The 16,051-nt window shown below is 34.8% G+C and overlaps 1 pseudogene; it reads right to left on the bottom strand.

Moving 5' to 3' along the window:
* Positions 1 to 727: 727 nt before the first annotated feature.
* On the bottom strand, positions 728 to 2,061 carry LOC118553114 (splicing factor 3A subunit 1 pseudogene; annotated as a pseudogene).
* Between the last annotated feature and the right edge of the window lie 13,990 nt (positions 2,062 to 16,051).

Genomic DNA, 16,051 nt, shown 5'->3' on the forward strand with positions numbered 1-16,051 from the left:
TAGTGGTTATATATATATAGCACTGGGGGCGCCTGGGTGGCTCAGTCGTTAAGCGTCTGCCTTCGGCTCAGGTCATGATCCCAGGGTCCTGGGATCGAGCCCCGCATCGGGCTCCCTGCTCGGCGGGAAGCCTGCTTCTCCCTCTCCCATTCCCCCTGCTTGTGTTCCCTCTCTCGCTGTGTCTCTCTCTGTCAAATAAATAAAAAAAAAATTTAAAATAAATAAATAAATAAATAAATAAATAAATATAGCACTGTATTTTATCGTATTCTATCTTCAAGCAATATATTATGTCCCATAAAATTATACGAATCTCCCACAATATACTACCCTTTGTCCTTTCCTGGCCTTGATATTCATGTTGTTACATTTTATTTCTCTATGTAGTATAAATCCCACAATGTGTTGTTTTTTTATTTGGTTTAATCAGTCCATTATATTGTATAGAGATTTATAATTAAAATATTTTATATTTCCCCACAATTACTCTTTTCAGTGGTTTTCATTCTTGTTTGTATGATTTTCCTTCTGCTTGAGGGTTTTCAGTTAATATTTTTCTGGTACAGGTCAGTTGGTTATTATTTCTCTCAACTTTTTATATCTGACAAAAAAAGTCCTTATTTTTCCTTCATTTTGAAAGATACTTTTACAGGAGATAGATCTCTTAAGTTAGCAGGTTATTTATTTTTTTTCCTTTCAGTACTTTAAGATGTTTCTCCTCTGTCTCTTAACTTACACTGTTTTCAGTGGGAAGTTTCAATGAGAATAAGGAGATTTTTCTTGACTTATCTTTGTAACTCTGTATATAATGTGTGTATACTTGGATCCCATGCTGCTGTCCTTTGAGCCTGATGCCCATGTGTTCCTGTATTTTTTTGGTTAGAATCTTTTCTCCCAAGGTAGGGAACATAAGATATTTATCTGGAGCAGGGCTTAAAAGTCTTTGGGTCAGTCCCTCTGTGCAGTGAATTGGCCTGGAGTCAAGGGCAGAGGTGGAAGCATGGGCGTCTCTGGGGGTTGGTACTTTTTGCCCTCCTTCATCATTTGAACCTTCATCTAGGTCTTGCACTGGGGGGTCCTGATCTAGCTGGGATGGAGGCTACCCGGCCTTGTACCTTGTACCGTTTCTCAACTTCCTCATCAAACTGACTTTCATCTTGACCTCCTCACTCTTCCCAATCTTCTTCTAGCGCTCCTGAATGAGGATTTGGGCCCCCAACTCCTCCAGTGTGGTGGAGGGAGAAAAGTTCAAGTCTATTATTTCCACTACCACAAAATCAGGCTGATTGATCTGATGATCTGCAAATGGACAACTGCTCCTTCTCCTCCTCCTCTTCCTTCTTTCTTTTCTTCTTTTGGCCCACTCCACTCAGGAACAAACCTGGCCCAAAACTTTTTTTTTTTTTTTTTGAGCTTTGTAAACAAGACTTTGAGGAGAATCAAGATCTTGGTATAATGTTCCACCAGCTTGGTGAAGGAGTTGAAAAGTTGGGCTGCAAGTGGAGGAAGTCAAACTGGTAGCTGTGCTTCTCTTTCTAGAAAGATCAGCTGTGTCAGAAACCAGTGCCCATTCCTGGCCACAGGCTGAGCCATCAGCTTCATCACATCCAGGTCAAAGGCTGAGATGGAAGCTGATATGAGAATGAGGGGCATGCTGTGGTTTGACTTCACCAAACTCGGGAGGGGGCTCTTTGGGCATGCTGGTCTCCTGGGTCACCTAGGCTTAGGCATTCTGCAGCTCCTACTGGGTAGCTTGCTGCTGCTGCTGTATGACCTTGGGGATGGTGGCTGTAGGCTCTGAACCTTCCCCTCCTTGAATTCACTGACCTAGTGACAATGGTAGGCATGGTAAGGGTCCCTGGGGTTCAGGAAGTTGAACTGAGAGTTGATCTCATTCTGTTATATCCTAGCTTCAAATTTAGGTTTGATTCTGGTCACTAATTTGTCAGTGGTATCCATGATGTTCCTGACCTTCAGAGAAGGGTAAATAATCCCCACCACCGGTTTGGAAGGGGTAGGATCCTCCTCTGAAGATGCTTCCCACCTGTGCAGTCTGGCCATGGTGGCTCCTGGCGATGGTGGGGGCACTCCGCTACACAGGTCTGGCCTGCATGACTGCAACACTCAGAGCTGCCCAGGAGTCCGTAAGGGGTGCTGCATGCACCAAGACAGGCTCCCTGCACCAACAGAGGATGGTGTGCCTGTGTTTAAGTGTGTGTGTGTGTGTGTGTGACTCCTTTTAAGAGTTTATCTGTGCCATTGAATTTAAGCTATTTGATAACACAGTGACTTGATGTACTTTTCTTTATGTTTCCTATTCCTTTTTTGTTTTTAGCTTATTTGTAAGTTTCTTATTTTCATCCAATTTGTAAATTTTTCAGCCATATTTATTCAAATATCTTCTTTAACCCCATTTCTTTCTTCTCCTAAAGGAACTCCAATTTAACCCATATGTGAGTGCTTCAAGTTGTGACTCAACTCACTGATGCTGTATGTATGTACGTGTGTATGTATGTATGTATTTATCCTCCTAGTTGCATTTTAGTTTCTATTTCTACGTTTTAAAATTATTTTTCTCCTATAATGTATAATCCATTGTTACTCTCATATAGTATATTTTTTAGGCTTATTATGTATCTTCTAAAGATAAGGTTTATTTCCTACATAAATTAATTATCATTTTGGAAAACAATTAACAATAGCTTGATGAAATTATCTAGTATCCAGTCCACAATAAAATTTCACCAGTCACCTAAAGTCATCTTTCTCCTGACAAGAATTCAAGTAAAGTTTACATACTACAATTAATTGTTATCTTTCTTGTATTTTTCATCTTAGATATTATAGGGTTTTCTTTCTTTTCTTTTTTTTTTTTTTGAGGGGATATTTATTTATTTATTTATTTTTAATTAAGTTTTTTTTTAAATTTACATATAATGCATTATTTGTTTCAGGGGTACAGGTCTGTGATTCAACAGTCTTGCACAATTCACAGTGCTCACCATAGCACATACCCTCCCCAATGTCTATCACCCAGCCACCCCATCCCTCCCACCCCCCTCCATTTGAGCAACCCTCAGTTTGTTTAAGTTCATTCCTACATAGTTAACATACAGTGTTATATTAGTTTCAGGCATACAATACAGTGATTCAACAATTCTATACATTAATCAGTGCTCATCAAGATAAGTGTACTCTTAATCCCCTTCACCTATTTCACTCATCCCCCACCTACCACCCTCTGATATGCTAGATGTTGTAGTTTTGTCTATAGAATTTTGATGTGGGACTTCTTTATTGGTCCATATTCCTTCTAACATGCTCAAAAGTTCCTGCATCTTCTTGATATGAAATGCATACTTTAATAATAATGGAAATGCATTTTAATAATCATTGTAATAGCCTTGCTTACTAATCCTATCATCTAGGTCATTTCTAGGCCAGATTTGATTGATTTGCTATTCCCTTCATTATGGATCATATCTTTTTTTGGGGGGTGAGGGGAGGTTATATATGAGTTCTTGTATTTTAGACAAAATAATTACCCCCAAACTCCTATTCCAGGAAAAGGCCACAGGAGCAAAGATCAGAGACATAATGACACTGAAAATGTTCCAAATTCTTTTTTTTTTTTTTTTTTTTTTTTTTTTAAAGATTTTATTTATTTATTTGAGAGAGAGAGAGCGCAAGAGGGGGTAGGGTTAGAGGGAGAAGCAGACTCCCCGCCGAGCAGGGAGCCCGATGTGGGACTCGATCCCGGGACTCCGGGATCATGACCTGAGCCGAAGGCAGTCGCTTAACCAACTGAGCCACCCAGGCGCCCTGTTCCAAATTCTTTTTATGCAGTATGTATAATATTGGCATTTAATGGTTATAATCTTTGAACAGAAAATTATAACCTAAACTCACTTAAATAGCCATATATCCTAGATGTATATTAGCAAACAGAATACAAAGCATATAAAAATTATGCATATTTACCAAGTGTGATTTATTCCAGAAATACAAAGATGACTCAGTATTAGGAAGTCAATGAATATAACTGCCATATTCATAAGGTTGAGAGAGAAAATCACATGATTAACCTCATTAATGTTGAAAGGAACTCAAAGTTAAACACATTTTGTTTAAAATCAGTCAATAAAACCCTCCTACACTGTTGGTGAGAATGCAAGCTGGTGCAGCCACTCTGGAAAACAGTATGGAGGTTCCTCAAAAAGTTGAAAATAGAGCTACTGTATGACCCAGCAATTGCACTACTGGGTCTTTACCCCAAAGATACAAATGTAGTGATCCAAAGGGGTATGTGCACCCCAATGTTTATAGAAGCAATGTCCACAATAACCAAACTATGGAAAGAGCTAGGATGTCCATCAACAGACGAATGGAAAAAGAAGATGTGGTATATATATACAATGGAATATTATGCAGCCATCAGAAAACTGAAATCTTGCCATTTGCAACGACGTGGATGGAACTAGAGGGTATTATGCTAAGCGAAATAAGTCAATCAGAGAAAGACATGTATCATATGATCTCACTGATACGAGGAATTCTTAATCTCAGGAAACAAACTGAGGGTTGCTGGAGTGGTGAGGAGTGGGAGGGATGGGGTGGCTGGGTGATAGACATTGGGGAAGGTATGTACTATGGTGAGCACTGTGAATTGTGTAAGACTGTTGAATCACAGATCTGTACCTCTGAAACAAAAATACATTATATGTTAAAAAAAAAAAAAAGAAGATAGTAGGAAGGGAAAAATGAAGGGGGGGGAAATCAGAGGGGGAGACGAACCATGAGAGACTATGGACTCTGAGAAACAAACTGAGGGTTCTAGAGGGGAGGGGTGTGGGAGGATGGGTTAGCCTGGTGATGGGTATTAAAGAGGGCACGTTCTGCATGAAGCACTGGGTGTTATACGCAAACAATGAATCATGGAACACTACATCAGAAACTAATGATGTAATGTATGGTGATTAACATAACATAATAAAATAAAATTTTAAAAAATAAATAAAAAATATCTTACACACACACACACACAAAAATCAATCAATAAATTAGAGAAGAAAAAGGAACCCTCTTGCATTGTTGATGGGAATGTAAACTGGTACAGTCACTGTGGAAAACAATATGGAGCTTCCTCAAAAAATTAAAAATAGAACTACCCCACAATCCAGTAATTGCATTCTATGTATTTACCCCCAAAATATAAAAATACTAATTCAAAGGGATACATGCACCCTTATGTTTATAACAGCATTATTTGCAGTAGTCAAGATACAGAAGCAGCCCAAGTGTCCACTGATAGATGAATGGATAAAGAAGAGGTGATATATATAATGGAATATTATTCAGCCATAAAAAAGAATGAAATCTTGCCATTTGCAACAATGTGGATGGAGCTAGAGTATTACTATGCTATGTGAAACAAGTCAGTCAGAGAAAGACAAATATTATATGATCTCACTCATATGTGGAATTTAAGAAACAAAACAAATGAGCAAAAAAAAAAAAAAAAAAAGAGAGAGAAACCAAGAAACAAATTCTCAAACAGATTCTCAAGAGAACAAACTGATGGTTGCCAGAGGGAAGGTGGGTGGGGAGTGAAATAGGTGATGGGAGTTAAGAGTACACAAATCACGATAAAAAATTTAAATAAAAAAATCCAAATCAAATCAATCATTCAATAAATTAGAAATTAAAGTTTAGGTAAAAAACTTTATTTATTTATTTTTTTAAAGATTTTATTTATTTATTTGACAGAGAGAGACACAGAGAGAGAGGGAATACAAGCAGGGGGAGTGGGAGAGGGAGAAGCAGGTTTCCCGTGGAGGAGGGAGCCCGATGCGGGGCTCGATCCCAGGACCTGGAATCATGACCTGAGCCGAAGGCAGATGCTTAACGACTGAGCCACCCAGGCGCCCCTAAGTAAAAAATCTTTAAAATACACATACTTAAGTCCAAAAACCATCACTGTATTCAAAAAGAAAACATTAGAGGTAGTATTACTAAGTCAAAGATGCTTAATGCGTTCTCTCTCTCTGAATTAGAGGAATTAGTTAATATAAATAGGGGAGAGAAAGGAATCAGATAATACATATTAAAAAAGGAGGAGTGAAATTATCTCCAATTTTATGGATTATAAAGATTATGTGGAAATCTATGACACTCTCAAGCACGTCTTTATGAGATTAGGAATGAGAAATAGGAAATTCCGGGTAAAGGTAAGGGTGGGACACTGAGAAAAAGATGAAATAAGAAGTGAATAGAGAGCAGTGTTAGGAAACCATTTGCAAATGGAAGTGTTTGGGGACTGTAAGAGAGATATCATTTGAACCTAATCAGTAATGGTTTTTCTCATTTAAATTCACTAGGCTTTCTTAATGATGTATATAAACCAGTCAGTAGTGCTACCTTAAATCAAGCTTTAATAAAATTCATTGAGAAAGGAAAAAAATTGATTTTTACATATACACCTTCCCTTTTTAAGAGGAGGGTTCATATTTGAGAGCATATGGAAATGTATCTGGAATCAAAATATGTATGTAAATCTCCTATCAAAAATTAACTGAAAAAATATCATTGAAGAATCTTTGGTTTGGGGAGACTGTGAAATTTAGTAGGTTGAGAGGGTTTTTTTTTTTTTTTTCTTTCATTTTAGCCCATCTTGGACATTTTTAATTATGGTAATAAATTGAGTCTTTAGTCTTGCCATGCAAGAAATTTCTTTGATCTGAAGAGTATTTGAGAAAGCTTCCTGTGTTTTAAGGGAAAAAATAAATGCTACAGTTTATGAAACCTAAGTTTTGATTCTTCTAACTTTTCATGTAAGCATACTCCACGTGTATTGACTTGAACATAGCCCAAAGGAATTATGAAACCTTGTAGACGAAAATTTTGCTTTCTCTTAAACATTATACAATGTAGAAAACACACACACACCTGTACCTCTGAAACAAGTAATACATTATATGTTTAAAAAAAAAAAAAAGAAGAAGATAGCAGGAGGGGAAGAATGAAGGTGGGGAATCAGAGGGGGAGACGAACCAAGAGAGACTATGGACTCTGAGAAACAAACTGAGGGTTCTAGAGGGGAGGGGCTGGGGGGATGGGTTAGCCTGGTGATGGGTATTAAAGAGGGCACATATTGAATGGAGCACTGGGTGTTATGCACAAACAATGAATCATGGAACACTACATCAAAAACTAATGATGTAATGTATGGTGATTAACAGAACATCGTAATAAAAAAAAAGGAAAAACATTTTATTGGATCCCTGAAAAACTTTTAAATTGCTTTAGAATAAAAAAAAAGAAAAACACACACACACACACACACAACAGTAGAATGTTTCACCCTTTTATAAAGTAAATATAGTGATTGCTTTGGGACACAAATTGAGAAAACTGTACTCATATTTAAAATTTTTAACAACATCCATATTTTTTAAAATTTTAAATCCTGTAATTTGGGGAGTAAAAGGCTCATCTTTCATTTATTTTTATTGTTTTAAGATTCAGTTTTAGAGACTGAATTAAATATTACATGAAATGCTCTACCTTATTTAGGCAAATACATTTATTTAGTTAAAACAGTTAAGAATATTGTTTAATTCCTGCTATATTTGTATTTAAAACTTACTTCCTGAGCACAATGTATTATTCTCATCTTTGTTTCTAATCTTCCAAGGTGAGAAAAGTCATATGAGTATTATGAAAGAAAATGAATACCTGCTCTATGGTTTGCCATACAAATTTGAAGATCAAACAATAGTAAACAGACTTCTAAATGTTGGAGCATGCCATTTAAAAAATTTTTATTGCCTATCAATCAAAACATGACATTATAAAAATATAAAGAACAATCATGTATCAGTCCCTCTATTACCTGAAATCATATCAATTATTTCAGATCTTTTTCATTGAGAAGCAAACATTATGGAATAATTGAAGCCTCAATATTCTATTTATCAACATATTTCCTAAATCTCTTCTCAGAGGAAATGATTCTAAATTTGGTGTTTATGATTCCCATTTATTTAATACTTCAACGACATTTGTATGTCCTCTTAAACCACATTTTTTAAAATTTTTTTTAAAGATTTTATTTATTTATTTGAGAGAGAGAATGAGATAGAGAAAGCATGAGAGGGGGGAGGGTCAGAGGGAGAAGCAGACTCCCCGTCGAGCAGGGAGCCCGATGCGGGACTCGATGCAGGGACTCCAGGATCGTGACCTGAGCCGAAGGCAGTCGCCCAACCAACTGAGCCACCCAGGCGCCCCCTTTTAAACCACATTTAATATTGCTTTACACATTTTTGAAATATATGTTAATTTAGAAAACTACTGCCTCAGTGATGCACACGGTGCATATCCAGTGGTTACTGGATATGTTCATTATTGAGGAAAAAGAAAGTATTTTTTCCTCAAATATCATGTTCTTGAGTTTATATTTTTAACTTGCATATATCTTTAATGTAGCATGTAATTTATTAAACTCCCCATTTCCATTACTACTTGATATATTTATATTATCTTACTCTACTCAATATATAAATCACAGTAATGTCCAAAAATTTAGAAATGGAAGTCTTACCCTTTCTTCAAGGTTGCTAGAATTGTTATAAAGTGTGTAAGTGCATGCAACCTTCCTTTATTGGCATCACTCAAAAGTTAAAAGAAAATTTTCAAATTCCATCTAACTGAATACTCTAGAACACATAATGCCACCAACATGGAAGATAAATTCTTATATAATTAGCAACGAAGAACAATGAAAGAGATAATGCATATAAATCAGTCTTCTATATTTTTTCTAATATTGTCTTTGTTTCTGTGAACTGTAGTTTTAATCATAGGGCTTATTAGTGTTAAATACTAGTTCTTTTTAAGTTTTTGAATGAATATGTGTAATTATTAAAGTAAATGTAACCAAATTAACATTAAACTAATCTATTTGAAAAAAAAAAACTCTTCAATTCCAATTATTTCTCTATGAACATAGTTTCACCCTATTATGAACAAAAATACAGTTTGTGCTTGGGTTGTATTGCCTTGGCACAATTACAATTACATAGTTTTGATCAGTGGATCAATATGAAAATAATGAAATTCACATTTTTTTAGATTTCTCTGATATATTGAGTATTAGCACAAATGTTAATATATGATCAAATAATATGATTAAATATGTAAACATACTTGTCTATTTTGAACAGGTTTCAAACAAGAACATCTTTATATATAGAAGTTTCTTTATTAATTTCCACATCCTTTTTCATTTAGCCAGCATTCGCTCATGTTTTAATCTTCACTGTGATAGTCTATCACGAGAGTAATGGTGAAAGTTTCCTAGTGCCAGACATCTAGTCAGTGTCTCCAAGAACAGTTGTTTGGAAAAGTGCCAATTTGTAATGGAGTTAATAATATAAGGCAATAAAGTGGGCTTTTCAGAAAACTTAATGACTTCAATTAAAAGGAGGAACATTCTTTTATATGTACTGAGCATATGACCTTTGCATTTTTATTATACTGTTTTTTAATTGTAGTAAACATTAACGGTAATAGATATAAACAATATATTTTTATTTGAGAAATTTGGAGGATAATTTATTGCATTTTTCTTTTACAATGAAGTATTTTGGTTCCAAGATCATGAGATGTAAATGCAACAAAACAGTAACAGAAAAATAATGTCATTTTAACTAATATAAACAACCTTCATCACTGACTTTGGGTGATTTTGATGTGTCAATGTAGGTTTATCCATTTTAACAAATGTACCACTCTGGTGGGAGGGGGGATGTCGATAGATGAGGGCAGCTATGTGTGTGTGTCCGCAGGAGTCTATGGGAGAACTCTGCCTCTCAATTTTACTGTGAACCTGAAACTGTTCTTAAAAAAATAGCCTTAAAAATAAATTTAAAAAAAAACAAAAACTGATCAACATAGCCTTAATATTTTCCTAAGCTTAATTAAACTGCAGGCAGATTTCTTCCTGCCTTTAGGTCCATGACCACCCTCCTATTTTGGCTTTCACAGAATCCAAACAGCCTAACCAAAGAAGTCCCTCCTCTCTCTCTCTTCTTGGAGCATTTGCTTTAGAAAACTTATTATTGCAATTTCTTTCCCTGCCTCCTTGAGATGTAAATCTTTTTTAAAAAAATTTCTTAGCAGTTTTACAACCCAGGACTACCTTTCTCCAGGACCTGGAAACCACCCCTTTGAAATGTCATTATCAAGGATGCTAGCTAGCTTCCTTATCTTCTAGTCTCTGTGGAGAGAATAGGAGCTCAACCTCAGTGAGCATCTCGTTCGGAGTTGTAAAACTACCTCCTGTCATGAAGAGAGGAGAAAGTTTACGTTTCCTATGGCTAAACCTAATTAGCAAACACAGATGGCCTGATTCCCCCAACTCTGCTCTTAGAAACTCCCCAGCCCCCTCTCCCACCTTTTAAAAAAGGGGTTAAGACTGTGTTATATTCTCTCTTCACTGTTGCAAAAGCAATAAAATCTTCTTTGCCCGTTTACTGTGTCTAGTGCAATTTTTGCTTTAACAGTATTTAGTGTCATTTTTGTTTTATGAAATGACAGTTTCAAGAACTGTAGGGTAGAAAATACAAATGAATAATACTGATTAGAAATAAACTGTATTAGAAGAGTCATCTCTTTTATTTTCTTCAAAATGTCCTTAAGCACGGATCCATACAAGTTTTAATTCTCAAACTAGATATAATAGCTTAAAAAGGTTGGACTAACAAAAATTCTTTACTTCACTGTGATTGAAGTATAGCAACTGTGTTCATTTTAATACTTCTGATTTAATGTGTAATCATCGGAATTTGCCCTGCATATAAAGGAAATACCTCAGACTAAAAATCAATAATAGCAGTTTTGAAAATCATTTTCTATTGATGAGATTCTGCTTCCAGAGTAAGACTTAGCCCACAATTTGAAACTTTATAGTAACATGAAAACAGTTCACAATTACTGTAATTTAGAATTTAACTCACATTCAAATTGAAATGGGTGGAAAAATAAAACCCTGTATGAAACCGTTTTCACTGTGTTTTGAAGCATCTTTTAAAATGTAAAATCAACATTGCTATTCTAGTCACAGCAAAGCATTTTCCCAAATGTCGTATTAAACTCATTACTGAGAGAATGACAAGGCTTTCTAATGTGATTGTTATTTTCTCATAATAAAGGCAAAAATTGCCAGTGCTTCTGAACTTAAAATAAGATGTGATTGGAGTTGGATGAATTAGTTCTGATGAATATGTATATCAAATGGTTATATTTAAAAATATATATCTGTATGCTTTGTTTCCATTCAAACCCGTATCTGGCAGACTAAATTTTTACTAGAATATCCTCATTATCAACTTTCTTGATATCAAGGTTGTTTCAGAGTTACATTTTTAAGAAAAGGTTGACAATATTTGTTACAAATTAAACATGTTTTGGCTGTCTTTCTCAAGTCTTTGTTGTTTATTTTTATCATATTCATACTCTTCATTACTCTGTTTCATATTTCCTTGGCTTGTTTTTAGAATACTATAATGTGTTTTTCTCTTTGCTTTAATAAAATGGTTAGGAAAAGAAAATTGATGGATATTTCATGAAACATTTTAGCTATATAAAACAGAATTTCCATTTTTAAAGTAAATTATAATATACTATTTACAATAGACATTTGCTATTATCTCAGCTAAATCCACAACTGTTAGGTTTATGAGATACAATTTTCTTATCTTAACAGATTATGTTATTGATATGTGTGAATAGTTTTAGGCAAATGATATAAACAATCTTGAGTAAGGAGAACATTTGACAAAAATAGAACCATTTTAGTCTAGATTAGGTTTTCAAAGATATGACTTTGCACATAATTTTAATTTCTCTTCAATAATTATTGAATGAAGACCTAACATTTTCTCTTCTTTAGACCCCACTCCATTTTGAAATTACTCTATTTTTTTAAATTTTTTTTCTCCACTTCACTGAAAATGACCTTGCTTGGGTTGTTAAACCGAAATGACGTTTTTCACTCTTCATTTTTCTTGGCTTCTTCAGAAAATTCCAAATATTTGACCAACTTCTGCTTCTACAAATGCTCTTCGAATTCAGTTCCTCACAATATAGAACATGGTTATTTCCCTTACTTTACCAGTTTATCCTAAATTATATCCTTCACTGAGACAAAATCTTCTACCAGAAATGAATGCTGAAATTCCTTAGGGTGTGGTCTTAGGGCATTTTCTACTCTTAGGCTTCACTTTCTCCCTAGTTCACTTGTTCCCAAGCATAGTCAACGTCAGAATCACCTAGGGAAAATTGAAAACTTGCACATTTTTGAGACACCTCCTCACAAATTTACCAGTAAAATGACAAACAATGTGGACTGTCTCCATAGCTCTTGGAGTGGATGTTGAAGACAGGAGTCCCACCAAAGCAACAGAATATCCAGGCTCTAGCTTTTAGACTTGCAGAAATGATTAAGGAAGGAAATCATGCTCAGAATTTTACCTGACCCAGGTAAAAAGACAAATTTGAACTTCAAACTTGTACTAAGTCTTGGTGCCATAATGTGACTGTTAAGAATTTACAGTTTTATTCACCAAAAAGATAGTCTATTGAATATGAGTATGGTACACACACAGGCACATTTTCATTATGCTAGAGAAAGAACAAGAATATCATTATTCTGAGCAAAAGGTCATGTTTACATTTGTTGCATTTAGAAGACTTATCTTCCTTAATAAGGATTATTCATATATTTTTCTGAGATTTGTACTATTTATCTTTGCAGATATTTCTATCTCTGCATGAGTGCATCTTGATGATACTCACAAACATTTGTGATAAAGTTATTAGAAGGGGTTTCTTCATCTCATCCTGGATCAGGGGCTGACATGTAATGAACAAGTAACACATCTGTGTTAGAAAAATCACCTTGATGAAGATATTCATATTGTTGTTAACAGTGGAGGACAATAACGGAAAAGAAATCTACTTTGACTTAGGGAGTGCAAACTCAATTCACACATATAAAATACTCCTGTAGTCAGAACATTCTCTTTGTCACACTACCAGCTATGATATGGGATCTTTACTCACTTGATCTATATAAGCTAAATATCACTTTTTGGTCTTTGTCATCTCATCATCTTAACAATCAGGGAGAAAACTTCATCTTTAATATCTTTTCCCAGCATTCCTATTTTTCAGATAATGACACTTGAAGCATTTTTTCAATTACTGTGGCCATTACCACATCAGTGAATTTCTCAACAATTTGATGAAGGCTATTATGGGACCTCCGGGGATGACATGATTAGGTGGTGGGTGGGCAGGTCATTTATAATGACTCTACACACCATTACTATTTCTTTGATATTTGGATATTTGATTGATGATATTATAAGGAATTTCTAGTTACTCTCACTTTTTAAATAATGTCCATCATCAGGTCCCAGTGGCTGAAGCTAGCACATTGGGCTAAAACTAAATGATATGCACATTCACATCAATAAATTCAGTCTAACAGAAAATTATGTTGTTTCTTCTTTTCTTGAAAATTACACAAATGTGTTTATGCATTCGTAGGTTAGCCCAGCTTCTGCTTTTTATACCAGAGATATTTACAATTAGAAATAGGGGCATAAGGGTCAAAGAGAAAGCTGCAAAAGGGTCCCATGCTTGAAGAGAAAATTGACAGTGAAGCTCTACCAAGACCGTAAAGACATGAGGCGTCAAATTCAAGGAGAAAGGGAACTGTAAGGGACTAAGCCCCATATTCTGTGATCCAATTCCCCCAAACATTTGCTAATCCCTAAGCTTTGCAATCAAGAGACCTTGAGCCCAGCAGAAAATGGCAGCTAGGAGCCTAGTCACTAAGCAGAGCTTTTTGAAGTCTCACTGATGGAGGAAAGAAACATGAGACTTTAAAAATATCCACGGAGGAGTGTTCCTAGCAAATATCCTTGATTTCAATTAAAACCCCAGAAATGCTATACATTAAAATTAAAGTCAAATAGTTCAGTCCTCTTCCAAACTAAATTCTCACATGAATCAATTCAATTATTGTTTAGATATAAGAAATCTGATCCTACTATAAGTACCTGTTAATTCCCCTTTGCAGAAAGATACCATCAAGATGTTCTAAATTTTTATATGCAATTTCAATCATTCCATAAAAAAATAAACAGCCTGATAAACAGAACCAGATGACAAAACTCAAGATGTTGTCAAATAACCGAATGTCAGATAAACACAGAAAACCATTTCTTATGATTGTAATATACATTAGACTTTATTCTTTTCAAAGAAATTTCCTTCAATTTTCTGATTTCATCCATACAATAGTCCTGTGAGGTAGGTGGGGCAGACAACAGAATAGAACCAAAAGTGACCAATATATGGTAGTTATCAGATATGACCTCTCAAATAATTTGTGATTAATTTGTTCACAGAATGTAACTTATGAGGAGAAAAATTACTCTCTGAAATCTGGAGTCTACATTATTCAAAAGAAATTTTAGAGAGGAAAAAGAATTTTAGAAGGGAAAAATCATAAGATTTAAGAAATAAACAGATTGGGGTGCCTGGGTGGCTCAGTTGGTTAAGCGTCTGACTCTTGATTTCAGCTCAGGTTATGATCTCAGGGTCTTGGGATCGAGCCCAGCCTTGGACTCTGCTCAGCATGGGAGTTTGCTTGTGTCTCTCCCTCTGCTCCTCCCCTCGACTGCGTTCTCTCTCTCTCTCAAATGAATAAAGAAATAGAATCTTTAAAAAATTCAAAAAAATAAGCAGATTAATAGTATCCAAGACACAGCAGCAGAGAGTAATAAAGGCTTATTAGAAAAGGGGTCAAAAAAATATCCATACTGATCATAAAGAGACAAAGAATGTATGAAAAATATGTAAAAGAGAGGAGTCTTATGGCAAACTGTTTAAAAAAAAAAAAAAGCTTAGCATCTAACCATGTAATTGGAGTCCCGAAATGAGAAGAGACTACAACACAGGTGCTATTTTAAGAAAAAATGAATAAATACATTTTGAAAGGATGATGTACATACAGACTTAGTCCATATTAAAAACTGCAAATAGAATAAATAAAAAGATAAATTAGGCATATCAGAGGGGAAAAAAAACATAAAACCCAGCAATAGGAGAAAAATATATCCTCACAAAAGTAGCAAAGATAAAACTACAGTCAAATTGTCAGTAGAAATATGGAAAACCAGAAAACAATGGATAACATCTTCAAATGCTGAACACTAGAATTCTATTCTCAATAAAAATATTTTCAAAAATGAAATAATGTTCATACTAATTAAATTTGAACTTAACACTAACCAGCCTTTATAAAAATAATTGAAGAAAGACTTCAAGATACAAAATGGTTCTGAATGGAGAATAGTAAATGAAGAAAGGAATACAGAACATACGAAATGCTATGTGTGTGAATCTAAATAAATACTATGTAAGACCATATTTATTTGGCTTTTTAGGTTTAATATACTGATTAAGACATGGAAAAAAGGCAATTTTCATGCATCTGTTTAAATTTTGGACCTTTGAAATACAATTATAATTCATGTTTTAATAACCTTCTCTGATTATGTCTAATTTCTCATTCAATTGTGAATGTCCTCCAAGTTCATCTATGTTATTATAAATGGCACAATTTCCTTCTTTTTTAAGGCTAAATAATACTCCATTCTTTGTATATACCAGATTTTTATCAGCACCACGCTCTAACCAACTGAGCTAACCGGCCAGCTATACCAGATTTTTAAATCCATTCATCCACTGATGAACATTTAGGTTGATTCCATGTCTTGGCTATTGTGAATAATGCTGCAATGGGCATGGAAGTACAGACATCAATTTAAGATCCTGATTTCCATCTGTTTGAATATAAACCTAGAAATGGAATTGCTGGATCACACCAACAACATGGCATTTTCTCCACATTCTAGTCAAAACTTTTTTTTTTTTTTTTGATAATAATTATCCTAATAGGTGTGAAGTGATACCTTAT

This window comes from Halichoerus grypus, chromosome 7 (genome assembly GCF_964656455.1).
Source record: "Halichoerus grypus chromosome 7, mHalGry1.hap1.1, whole genome shotgun sequence".
Classification (NCBI taxonomy): domain Eukaryota; kingdom Metazoa; phylum Chordata; class Mammalia; order Carnivora; family Phocidae; genus Halichoerus; species Halichoerus grypus.